This window comes from Haemaphysalis longicornis, unplaced genomic scaffold, assembly GCF_048455015.1.
Source record: "Haemaphysalis longicornis isolate Haplotype H1 unplaced genomic scaffold, Haemaphysalis longicornis Haplotype H1 scaffold_8, whole genome shotgun sequence".
NCBI classification, from domain to species: Eukaryota; Metazoa; Arthropoda; class Arachnida; order Ixodida; family Ixodidae; genus Haemaphysalis; species Haemaphysalis longicornis.
In genome coordinates, this window is record NW_027526445.1 from 57,925,943 (window position 1) to 57,938,083 (window position 12,141).

The 12,141-nt window shown below is 49.7% G+C and overlaps 1 long non-coding RNA gene across 1 annotated transcript in view; it reads right to left on the bottom strand.

The window, feature by feature from the left end:
• The window catches only part of LOC144149464 (uncharacterized), a 43,695-nt gene that overhangs the window by 20,185 nt on the left and 11,369 nt on the right, over positions 1 to 12,141 (bottom strand). Inside the window, exon 3 of the long non-coding RNA XR_013318313.1 lies at positions 4,650 to 4,780. This is a non-coding gene — a long non-coding RNA (uncharacterized LOC144149464). The remainder of the gene's footprint in view (positions 1 to 4,649; positions 4,781 to 12,141) is intronic.

A 12,141-nucleotide genomic window follows, 5' to 3' on the forward strand; every position in this document is an offset into this window, starting at 1 on the left:
TATGGGGTGCAGGCAACTGCCTTTTACCAGGGACCAGCCCCTGTCTTGTGCCCAATCTAAATTTCATCAGTCGTGACTCTTCAGCAACAAGAAGGAGCTTGGTCAGGCGGAGCTGCCCTAGCTGCTCTGATATACGCTTACTTGGCGTCGCACTGGTGACCCCGTTTATAATCTCAGACGCTTAGCTGTCCGGTGAGCTGTCTAAATTTGCACTGGCCTTCTGCGGGACAAGTGTACTCTGAATAGTCATAGGCATTTTTACCTCACCAGAAATAAAGATTTCTGTCGAGATGCTATAACTGCCAGTTCACGGAGTGGCAGGTACCTCCGTCTCAATTATTAAACTTTCAGTGACCGTGACATCTACTGAGTCATCATAGTATTTGGCGACCGCAATCTGTCCACGCCTGGCGTATTCTCAGTGGGCTCATCTGCAAGCTCCTTGCCTGCGGTGGCGCCACATTCGCCACTTCACTGCCTCGCCTCGACTACGCCTTTCTACACATCGGGCAGTCTAAAGCAACAGCTGGTTTTTTAAATGCGGAGCATTTCTTAGGCTCGCGATGTCGCTCGTCGATGTTGTCCGCGCAGTCCACACGCTCACTGCGCATGCGCGTCGCGTCGAGGCGCACGTGGGCGTCTTTCCGCCGTGCCCTCCTCGCTCTCAACAACACGTGCGGCGGTGCGGGAGGAGCGCGTGTACCCCGTGCGCTCCGACGCTCTCAACAACAGCTGCGGCGGTGCGGAGGGAGCGCGTCTGTGCACGCATGCGTCGTAGCTACCCGTGCGCTGCGTCGCGCTCAACAGTAACCGCGGCAGGGCGCGTACACGTGATAAAGGCGTGGTGGGTGCGTGGAAAGTTCGCGCGCTTCTGTACGGAAGTGTGCGCATGCGCGTCTCTCCCCCGTACTCCTCTCTCTCGAACGCGGGCATTGTGTATATCAGCGGCGGAGCGCGGGTTCGAAATTCAGTCAAGGGCGTCTTTGCTTGGTTTTCGCTTCACTTGACGATTTGCTTGACGGCACCAAGCAATAAAGAGAGACTTTAACTTTACACCCCTTGCCTTCCCTTCTCCTTCATTCAATAAATAAGAATAATAAAGACGAAATAAGAATTAAGCAATCCCAAACCATACCCAATTACGCAACTTCACGCGATACCCCCACCACTCTGCGACGCATTTACTCGAGTTCCCCCCATAGGAAGATGCGGGCGGGTTTTTTATGTTCTTTTAATCGCAGACTCATCATGATCTGCGACCTGCGTTCTTTCTACCTCACGTAACTCATTGCCATCGGCGGTCCACGTGCCTTCAGTCTCACGTATTGCGTCTTCACCGTTCTTTCCGCGCTCCTTATCATCGAGGCGCGTGTTAATTCTGCATTTTCTCGTTCCAACTATGCCACTTTATTAAACATTGTGTCTTTTTTGCCTCAGTCGTTCTTTTCACCGCCTCGAATCTTTCCTTTCTTTACGACACTTTTAATCCAACTATTAAAACAACTGCCCCTTGTTCAAACCTCGAGTTTGAACCAAGTCAGCAACCTTCCTAAATCCATTCTCCCAATTAGTAAGACACGTGACTGGGCCTGAGAGAAATATCCTTCCTGAGGATAAATATATCCTGGCAGGCTGGCCATTTGTTTTTATTGTTACATAAACGGATGGTAACATTGCCTTGACCAGCTCAGAGAGATGGACCCAAGAAGCTTGATGACGAGTTTGACAAAACACACTTTTATTGCACACGAAAAAGCCCTCGAGCGAACCATTTATAATCAATTGTACTTAACCAATAACCACTGAAATGACTAACTAAAAACCCTTAAATACGATTCAAGATAAATCGAAAAGTCTCTGCAATCCAAAGTCTCTACACCGTTAGTTCAAATCCTCTCAAAGAATCACCTTGTAGGTGACCTCTCTACCACCGAAACGCTCTAGTGTCATACGACTGCGTCACTGTTGGACTGGCCTACCCCAGTCGTCGGCAGTTACGTGTCGCACCCTTGCCTGGCCGTGACCCGGTGGTAGCCGTCATTGTCTTGGTTCTGTAGTGGCGTGCACCTCATCTTCTAGCAGCGCCACTATCATCATCCGCATCATCCCACCATCAGCATCAGCGCGGCTTGCCCGGCTGCGTGGGTCGTGCCACGCGCCACAGAACAGTTCGAACACGACCCAGTGCCAGGGCAGTCGCATGCCATCGCCGCTGTCGAAGTGCCGACCGGGCCTTGTACACCCGCAATAAATGTAAGAGAGCCACAGCGCATACATAACCTAGTCCATGGCTCCGTTTCCTACAGTTTGATGACGGCTTTCGATGCTCACGGTCGTTCCTTGTACAGCGTGGGCTCCGCGCGTCATGACGTTTCCTCTGGCTACCCCCTGGTAGCCGCGGGCGCTGGAGGTCCCAGGTAGGCCACGGCACGATGAAAGCCCTTCTGGGCCGTCGAAGCGAAGGTCGACGGAGCGTCGACGTTGGCTGCAGGTGCCCGACCGCCACCGCTGGGGCCAGGAAGACACAGCTTCGTGATGCGCCTATGATGCTGCATGCGGTGCGAAGTCGTCCCGCTCCCGCCGAGGCTTGGTAGGCATAGTCGATAGCCTTGTCACGTCCCCCTGGCTTGTTCCTTGCTTTTAGCTCACGTGCTCCTGCCACGTCCTGGTTTTTGCCTCCCCCGTTGTCCTTGTGCTCCGGGATTTTCACCCCTCTGGGCTTGATGGCTGCGCACTGTCATTGGCTCCTTGCATTTTCATGAGCATATATAGTCCTAATGCAACTGGTCTTCTTCAAAGCGCTCTCTGATTCAGTGATCATTGCACTGCCATATTTGACCGTGATGCCTCGGGGTTTAGGCGCTGGGGTTTGTTCATTGGTGCACTCCAACGCGCGCATGTCCAATGGCCGTTTCTTGGTTCAATTTTTTGGGGGGTGAAGGGGGGTTTCATGCATCCCATCACATGGGGTGCCCTGACACCTGACAAACCCTTCAACGAAGAATTTTTGAGGTGTTTGTAGGTATTGTTTTTATTGATAGTTCGACACTCTCGTAACGCTGCTTACTGACCCTTGGTCGGATTTCTCTGGCACTTATACATCGCTCAACAGAGTTTATTGTTACCAGCAACGCTCTGTATTAATCGCGTGCTTCTTCTTAGCTTGATGCTAACACAGAGGTAATTCTTGTTCTTTTTGTGCACTGCTTATTTCCTTTCACCCGGATGTGCTGCTAAAAATAATGTTTGCTTTTCAACATCTCTCGCTTCATATGCATTCTTTCGGGAGGGGGCGACTTTCTGTTGTTTCTTCAAACAGTTTTTTCTGCATCTCTTATGCTCCGTATAAATCGGCTATTGTGACTCTCTGCTGTTCAACTGCGAGGGGCATGTGGGATTACATCGAAACCCGGTGTTCTCTACGTGGCGTTATACCGCACGGGCTGGTTCAGCCATTGACCCACGGACCGCACGATTTGCGTTGCGGAATTTAGGGGCTGTACCTGACTAACGAAGTCCTTACCAGGCACGCTGAGAATATGGCGACTGATCCAAAAAAGCACTGATCCAAGTAACAGCGGAAAAGTAAAAAATAAGAATTCGCGTGTCGATTATGGCTTTTTAGTGCAAATCAATGTTTAAGAACGGCATACTAACAAATATTTACTTTGTAAAAGCAGCCTAAACTTCCAAGACTTGTCAATTATCGAAGGGATTTGAATGTGAAGGAATATTGTAAGACTGAACGTATGTGTAAACGATTTCATTGCGGCATATTCATGCTATATTTGGAAGTTGCAATGCCTGACAATCCAGGACTATAATTGATATTTTTCTAAATAAGTATAATTTATCAAGCTTGGCTGATTGGCTAACTTCAAAAGTATCATAATGCAATTACGTATCGGTTACTTCTACTCCTTCGTTCATCGAACTGACTAAAATCGTGGCCTCTTCTTCGGTCGTATTTTCTCTGGTTTCTGGCATAGTTAAGAGAACAGCGCTGTTTGATGCATCAGGTGTGTCCCCAAGCTCATTATATGGTGTTCCGTACTTGTGCCGCTGCGGTGTGTTAATTTTAGTGTACGCGGGTAAGAATTTTAAGGGTGGAAGCCCGTACGTTTTATTTCTCTGGTGCTTTCGCAGTGTTCGTTTTCTTTTATTATATTTTAAGTTTCTGACGCTTATAACATGCTAAATTATACAATTGTAGAGCAGTCTTCCAAGCTAACTTAACCTGGCCCGTTTGCTAGGTACAATTCTCAAAGCTTGAAATGAGTATTCTAAGGGCGCAAGCCTAGCATAAATAATGTTTGAGATGGCATGCAGAAGACTTCATAGCACCTAATGCAGTGCGCAAAGCAGTGGTTGCAGCAAGCGCATCGCGATGCGTAGATACGTTGACTCCACTCCGTTTTTCTGTATACTTGTTTCACATGAACGTTATTACTAGGCCCTACGCTTATGCTAGTCCTCTGCTATACAACGCATAGGACATTGTCAGGGCGCTGGCAGGCGACATTTGTTCCAGGTTTCTATCGTAATCATTATTACATGCGGGAACCGTTTACTTAACCCTATTTTAACAGGATTAGCTGTCGAAGGGTTCTATTCCGCACTGACAAACGGAAGAAATAGTACACCGTTACCTTGCCCGATGGTATGAATGGAAGCAGATGATCAAATGCATCCAAGTAGTTCATTTGGAGCTCTCTTTGGTTCTCAATCCTCTTCAGGCGTAGGGAAGAAAATTTTTCATCGTCGTATTGCAGTAATTCAGCTGAAAGACATTACACTGACTTATTTAGGTGGCATTGTAATCACGGGCGTAGCCGAATACATCCCAGATACAACCACAAAACATACCACAATACATAACACAAAACAAAACACAAAACAAAAAACATACCACAAAAATTCCGAAGGTCCACTCAAACACCATTTTACAGCATTTCTTTACATGTGTGTGTTTTAATATATGTATATGTATGTTTTAGTATATATATAAATAAACAGGTATGCATTAATGTATTTATGTATCTTTGTATGTTTGTATGTATGTGTATTAGTATGTTATGCATGTGTTTATGCATGTAAGAATTCACCGGTGTATAGACGGATATGTATGACTATGTTACCATGTCTGAGGTTGTGGAAAAACATTTTTCACAAACCAGTGCACATTGTAAAATTATCTTGTGGAGGTCTACCAGGGAGAAATTGAAAAAATAATGAGATTTTAGTAAGCTTATTTGTATAAGCTTGGCTTATTTTATAGCTATGGCTTATTTTATAAGTAAGCTTATTTTATAGGCTTCTTACAATCCTGGCTTGGACCACGATTTTGTGCGCTTAGCCGCTGTGGGTCACATTTGCGTACAGGCGTTGCCCATGCCACCCGCGCAAGCACCCATCGGTTGGCCAGAGACACAGGAAAGATGGTTGCGACTGCATGTCGACTTCGCGAGGCCGAAGTCGACATGCTTGTCATCGTGGAATCTCAAAGTAAAGGAATTAAGGCCATTCCCCTGGCTCATGCGACCTCGCGCAGCTCAGTGAATGCCAAGCGAGCGCTATTTAGTATATTCTGTCTGCCACACACAATAGTGCCTGATAATGGCACGCTAGTCACCGGATGGGAGTTCAACGAGTTCTTGCAACAGAACGGCGTAGTTCACGTGCGGGCACCCCCCTACCACCCACAGGGAAATGGACTGGCCTAACGTGCGGTGCGAACCATCAGAGACGAACTAAAGATGGACTGCAGGACTAAAGAAGTGTGGGTACGTAGACATGTCAACGACGCCAACTGAAACTCTTTGCCGCTATAGAACAACGCCGCTCCCGTCAGGACGCTCACAATCAGAAATTTTGCTGGGGGACAGGCTCCACACGTGACTAGACATGTGTTTCCTCCCAGAAGCCAAGCTACAGGGGAAGTCCACTCTGCTGACAGCGCAGGGTGGAACTTTGCACCGGGAGATCTTGTGTATCTTTGCAATTACGGCCGTGGTGACAAATGGACACCTGTCAAGGTCCGGTCAACCTCGGGTGCACGCATCGTGTCTGTTGACACGGAGAGCTGGCTTGTTCACCGGCACATGGACCTGCTCAGGCGGAGAAGCATCAAAGAACTTCGACTTCAGAGGATCCCCTTAGCCCCCTGATAAGCCCGGACCCGCCAGTACAAGAACGCGAAGCTCCAATTGCTACTGCCCCCGGTCTTCCGGACAATCGGCCCCCAGAGCTACGACGTTCCACACGTGTCACGAAGCCAGTGGAGCTTTCTGGATTCTAAGGAAGGAGGAATGCCAGGAACTGTTGGCCACCGATAAACAAGCGCTGCCAGTCTACGCATGCGCGCGCCTTCAATCTTATCTACCTCTACCGTCTTCCCTTACCTTTCGTTCTTATAAAAACCCAAGCCGAACAATAAATGCTCTCTTTTGCCCTGGTCACTCTCGTCGTGCATTTCTGGGTGCGGCCCAGCCGCGGGGCAGGTTGCAACAGCCCCAGTGGATGAAGGGTTGCTTAAAGGACACGGGTGTTTTATTCTCAGTACACACCCATTTGGTGTGGGTAGAAGTGTGTCCTGTGATTCCAGAAATGCATCGAAGAAGATTAAAATATATTTTATGTGCATTCGACGCCTGATCATCCCAAGAAACGTTGGTAAGGAACAACTTAGTACAGTTCTCGTCCCCAGAATTTGCGGAATTCTGGTTGCCTAACGGCGTGCAGCACGTTCGCATTTCTCTGGATCGCGCTGCGTTGAATCGGGCCGCGGAACGCAGCAGGGTGCAGACATTATACCGAACGTTACATATTGATGATGGCACTTTGACATCATCCATTTTCAAAACACGCTGGCTCAGCAACAAGTTTAACTACTCCTCGGCGAAGACGTTTCGTCCTATCAAACCGGCCACGGGTTGCATATTTTTCAAGGTGCACACAAACAACGTCGCGGTAAAGTTACATGCCCTTATTGTTACAGGTATCTCGCGACACGATACCATCTCAAGGGCGTCGCCAGTGATGACGACGAGGCAAACGGTTGTGCTTCCTGTCCTTAATTGGTCGTGCCACGCTAGGATGACCTGATTCATTGCGCTTTCTTGCAGAAAGCTAACATTTGACCCCATGTCCACAACAAACAAAAGAGGCGCGCCAGCGAAACGGCATAATATAATTGCGCTTGTTCCGCTGCTGAGATGTATCGTTACCCTTTCAATGGCCACTTCGCTTCTATGATAGGTAGCTTGGAGGGAAGAAAGGGACGCACTTACTTCCCTGGTTCTGCCCCGTTCGAGGTGGGTGTTAGTAGTGGTGCTTCCCCGGTTCATTATTTGTTGCCAGTTTCGGAGCGATGTACGCTTAAAGCAATGGTTAGATATGTGGCCGTATTCACTGCGAGTTTAGCATTATGCGCGCCTCTGCACGCTGTATTGACGGCCGGCGTTGAACTGCCTTTATTTGTTTTACAGCTCAACTGTAGATTTCAAAAGGCATTCTGACTTTTCTAACCATGGACGTAGTTCTGCCATTTTCCTATCAGTCTTCTGAACACTCCGAATCGGTGAGTTACTTCTGTTTTAATACTGCTTCCTTGTTTTCTCCCTAACGGCCACTTCCACGGCTTCATCAAAGGTCTCTTTGTGGCATTATAGAGTAAACGTTTGCACGGGCGTTGCTAACCCGTAAAAAACTGGTGGAGCACCTGCTTCTTCAGTATCCTTTTGCGAGCTTCCCTATTGGACCCGTACTCCGAACCCTCATACATAGCCATGACAGCGGTGCCCACCATGCAGAGGCGGTTCGCAAAGAACTGCGCGTCTTTCTTCGCGCCCTGTATAGCAGACATCCATTTCTGTAACTTCACTCATTCTGTCTCCGTTTTAAATAGCTTGGACTCCAGTGCTTTGAAGTATGAGAATTCTGATGCTGCAACAGCGGCTTCCTTGTGCTGGCAAAATTATGCCCCCGCTGGAACCATATTGTAGAGCGCAATCACCACAAGCTGTTCTTCCGTCTATCCGCCTAAGCGGCCTACTTATTCCAAAACATGCAGGAAATCCTGCACGCTACCCTCCTTGGGGAACATTCTCCCTAGTGCCATGGCACTTCATCTTAACGCGTTCGCTTGGGCATCTGTAGCTCTGAGACCTCATTTCTCCTCCGGCATGAGGTTGAAGGCTCATGTTCTAAACTCCGTGATTTCAATTTAGTGAATACCACCGCTCCCACCTTTGTGACTCCCACGATAAGGGGATAACATCAAGCTCCCACCTGGGTGGGTCTACAGTATTTGAGCGGAAAAGAGTCAATGCAGGTTTGGCTAAATAAACAATTTACTTAGGAATGAAGTTCGGCTGGTGCTGACGCGCTCACCCTGCAAGACAACCTGACTCGTGGAAACGGCTGGCGTTGGACCTCGGACTGCGCTTGGTCTGTTCGGCCAGGAACGTCGGGACACTCCTTACGTGGCACGGTGATGTCCAGGCATGCTGGCGGTCAGTGGGGGGGGACTCAAAGGGCTGCTGCAGGCTCGCTGGTCGGCGTTGATGGGTACGAGTGATGATGGTCGTCTTGATCTCCGCCGGGATTCAAGAGCATTTTTGGATGTATCATACGGTACCTCCGACGGCGGCGGGTGCAGAGAGCTTGATCGACGGGCATTGAGGCATTCGTATGGCGACCCCCTGTTCGTGGACCGAATCAGAGCTGCGTGCTGGTTCGGGGAAGTGAGGGCTGGCTGGTCGTTTCGCGCCTGCGCACATAGCCGGTGCGTCCCCGGGAACCGGGGCGTGGTGCAGTATGGGAATGTCTGCCGAAGATGGTCATTGCTCGAAAGCGGACTGGCACGCGCGTTGGCTCTTGTGTTATTGGGTGCACGACCTCGGCTCACGGTATCAATGTCCGAACGCCCAGCTAGCCGGCGCAGTGGCTCTGTGGCTATGGCGTGGTGCTGCTTAGCACAGGGACGTGGTTCTATTCCCGGCCGCAGCGGCCGCACTTATTTGATGCAAACAGCCGAACCGACTGTGTGTTCGAGTGGTTGGTGTATTAAAGATCCCCTGATGGTCAAAATTAGTCTGGAGCCCTTCAGTACCGCGGGACGCATCACTTGTAAGGTTAAACCTTACTATTATTCAGTCAATCATGGTCAGCGCGGTATGTTTATTTCCAACCAAGAGTTCCTGATGTTTGGTTGGGCTATGGCTACACCTCTTGTACCGTCACACGGCTATTGCCTAAAGAGTTGTTTCTAAAGGCAACCGTGTTTAAAACGTTATTGCCGAAGCGGCATCCTGGTCATTCCATACGGTATACACGCGCGTGAAAGAACACTGTGACCATTGCCGCAGTGCGAAACGCATGTTTCCTGTGGTTGAATGTGAGACCAGGAAAGGAGTGGGCGGAGAACGTGTGTCATGGCACAAGGTAGTGATGACTCAAATGGTCAATGCGTTGACGTATGTTTTGAAGCTGTAAAATCTATGAAGTATGTTTTGAATGTGCCCTACCAGTTACGGTTTGTACATGCGGATAACCTGTGGTGGTGGTGGTGGTGAAACTTTATTTCCAAAAAGGGTCCTGAAGGACACCTGACCCGGTGTCAAGGTGTAGAGGGCATCTCCCGTGTCGGGACGCGAAGCCCGAGACTCTCCGCCGCTACGCGGGCCTTCTGGACAGCCCAGAGTTGATCGTTAAGTTCACTGCTCCTGACAGCACTGTCCCACTTGACCTTATCCTCCAGATAGGAGGCTTGCGTACACAACCACACAACATATGACCCAAGTTCAAACGCCCACACGTAGCAGTTCCGTCGTAGTCCGAGTCGATGTGGCTCATCCTCCAAGGATTGGCGTATGAGTCCGTTTGTAACATGCGGAGAGTGACTGACTGCGCCCTGTTGAGTCCTTTGTGTGGGAGCGCAAATTCCCGTCGATTTAAGTAGAAGTGCTTGGTGAGCTCGTTGTAGGTCTGAAGTTGATCCTTGAAAGTCCTTTGTGGAGACGGGGGTGGTTATGAGGGTGCGCGGCTGCTGAGTCCTCGCGCCGCCTCGTGTGCGGATTCATTGAAGTTCCGCGGTCCTCCCCCGACGTCGCCCGTGTGGGCTGGAAACCAGACTATCGAATGATTAATAATGTGTCTATCTTCCAATAACTTGGAGACTTCGGCATCAACCACTCCCCTGGCGAAGGCTCGAGTGGCCGCCCTAGAGTCGCTATAAATGACCTTATGTTGAGGATCAAGCAGAGCAAGTGCAATGGCCATTTGCTCAGCAACCTCCGTATTCTTGGTAAACACGGAAAGTGCGTTCCACATCCGTTCTTGAGCATCAATGATGGCTTTTGAAAAGGCCTGTCTTCCATTTATCTGAGCAGCATCTACTAAAGCCGACTCCGTAGGGCTCTCGAGAGCTGCAGCTAGAAGTGCCTTGGCTCGAGACAGTCTCCTTCCTTGATTAAAGACAGGGTGGACGTTTCTGGGGAAAGGACGGACCACGAAGGAGTCTCTGATTTCTCTGCTAAGGTGTTTAACACTCTCCTTATTCTGTTCGGTAAAGATGCCCAGAGTGACCAGAATGTCTCTGCCTGCTCTAGTGCCTGACAGTCGACCTACCTGCGCAGTGTGCTGGGCTTCTGCGATTTCTGATAACGTATTGTGAACCCCTAGTTCCAGAAGGAGATCTGTGGATGCATTGATAGGAAGCCCCAAAGCTACCTTAAAAAATACGTCTATCAAACCGTACTATGTGGACTTACCCGGACTACGAGTCCATCCTGTGGAGCAAACACCTTCGGCACCTGCAGTGTCATCAAGCAAAAATCACGACGCTGCAGCGCTCTCTGAACCCGTTCCCCGTCCGCGAACCCCCCATTTGGGCATGCGCCACAACGCGTGTAACAAAGGACTGAAAACGAACAAAAGAACGAGGATCGAGACGCGTTCTGCCTGTTTGCCAGCGCTACTGCATCGCGGTCTAGTGTGTTTTCGCACGGTGTTTTAAGCCATTAAACCAAAAAGAAACCGTCGCCTTCAAAGCGAACGGCATGGACAAAACACCCGTCTACAAGGTCAGCCACCACCTTCGTTGCCTCGAACTCGAATTAGGCGGTCTTACAACTCGAACAAGGGCCGTCAGGACCAGCACCGCCAGCCAAAGCACCCCGTGCAGCGGTTCCACCTCGAAGATGGTTTTTCACGCACCACGCACACAACAGCCGTTTCACGGCGACACCTTAGAGTATGTGGAGGACCGGCTGGTTGATTTCAATCGTATAGCTGAGTTTAACGATTAGGACGACTATTATAAGCTCCACAACGTTTACGTTTCCCTGGAAGAATCCGCTCGAACACGGTTCGTAAATCATGAGCGCAAGATGACCAGTTAGCCAGAGTTCCATCGTAATTTGCTGAACACCTACGGCCGCGAAGTCGGGAAAGAGAAAGGAGAGCGGGCTCTTCAGTCCCGGGTTTAGAATCCAAATGAGAGGGTGGCCATATATGTTGCAGACATGTCGTTCCTGTTCAGGCGCGGTGACCCCGAAATGAGTGAAGCCGTGAGGCTGCGCCATCTCATCCGTGGTTTGCAGGTATAGCTTTTCGCTGGGCTAGCTCGAAGCCCTCCTGCGGCCGTAGCAGAAATTTTACGAGGGGCGTCCACAATGAAAGGCTCGCTGCAGCAAACCGCCACGCATTACGGATGGTACGTGAATATTGCCGCTTTTGGATCACCATTTGACATGGGAGCCCCACGGGAAGTGGTGCGTAGCGTTCTGCGCGAACAACCGAAACTACTACGACGAGGGGACAACCATCCAAACGTTGGTACCATAACCGGCTTTATCCATGAAGAATCCATGAAGGAACCACTAACGTCTGAAGTCGAAAGGTGAGTTCCAACCTACAAGGCTGTGCTGCGCACCCCCATTCCCGTGACTCGCCCAGTAAGTGCTTATATAGATGTGGTCCGCACTCCTGCTCCTATAGCGCCAGCTCACCCGACTCAGATAACGAACTTCATAAAAATAAAATAGTGTCCGCTGAAATTATAGTATTGGTATATAATCACTCAGTAACCGCTCTAGTCGGTACTGGTGCCGATTATTGAGTCATAAATGGCTCCCTCGC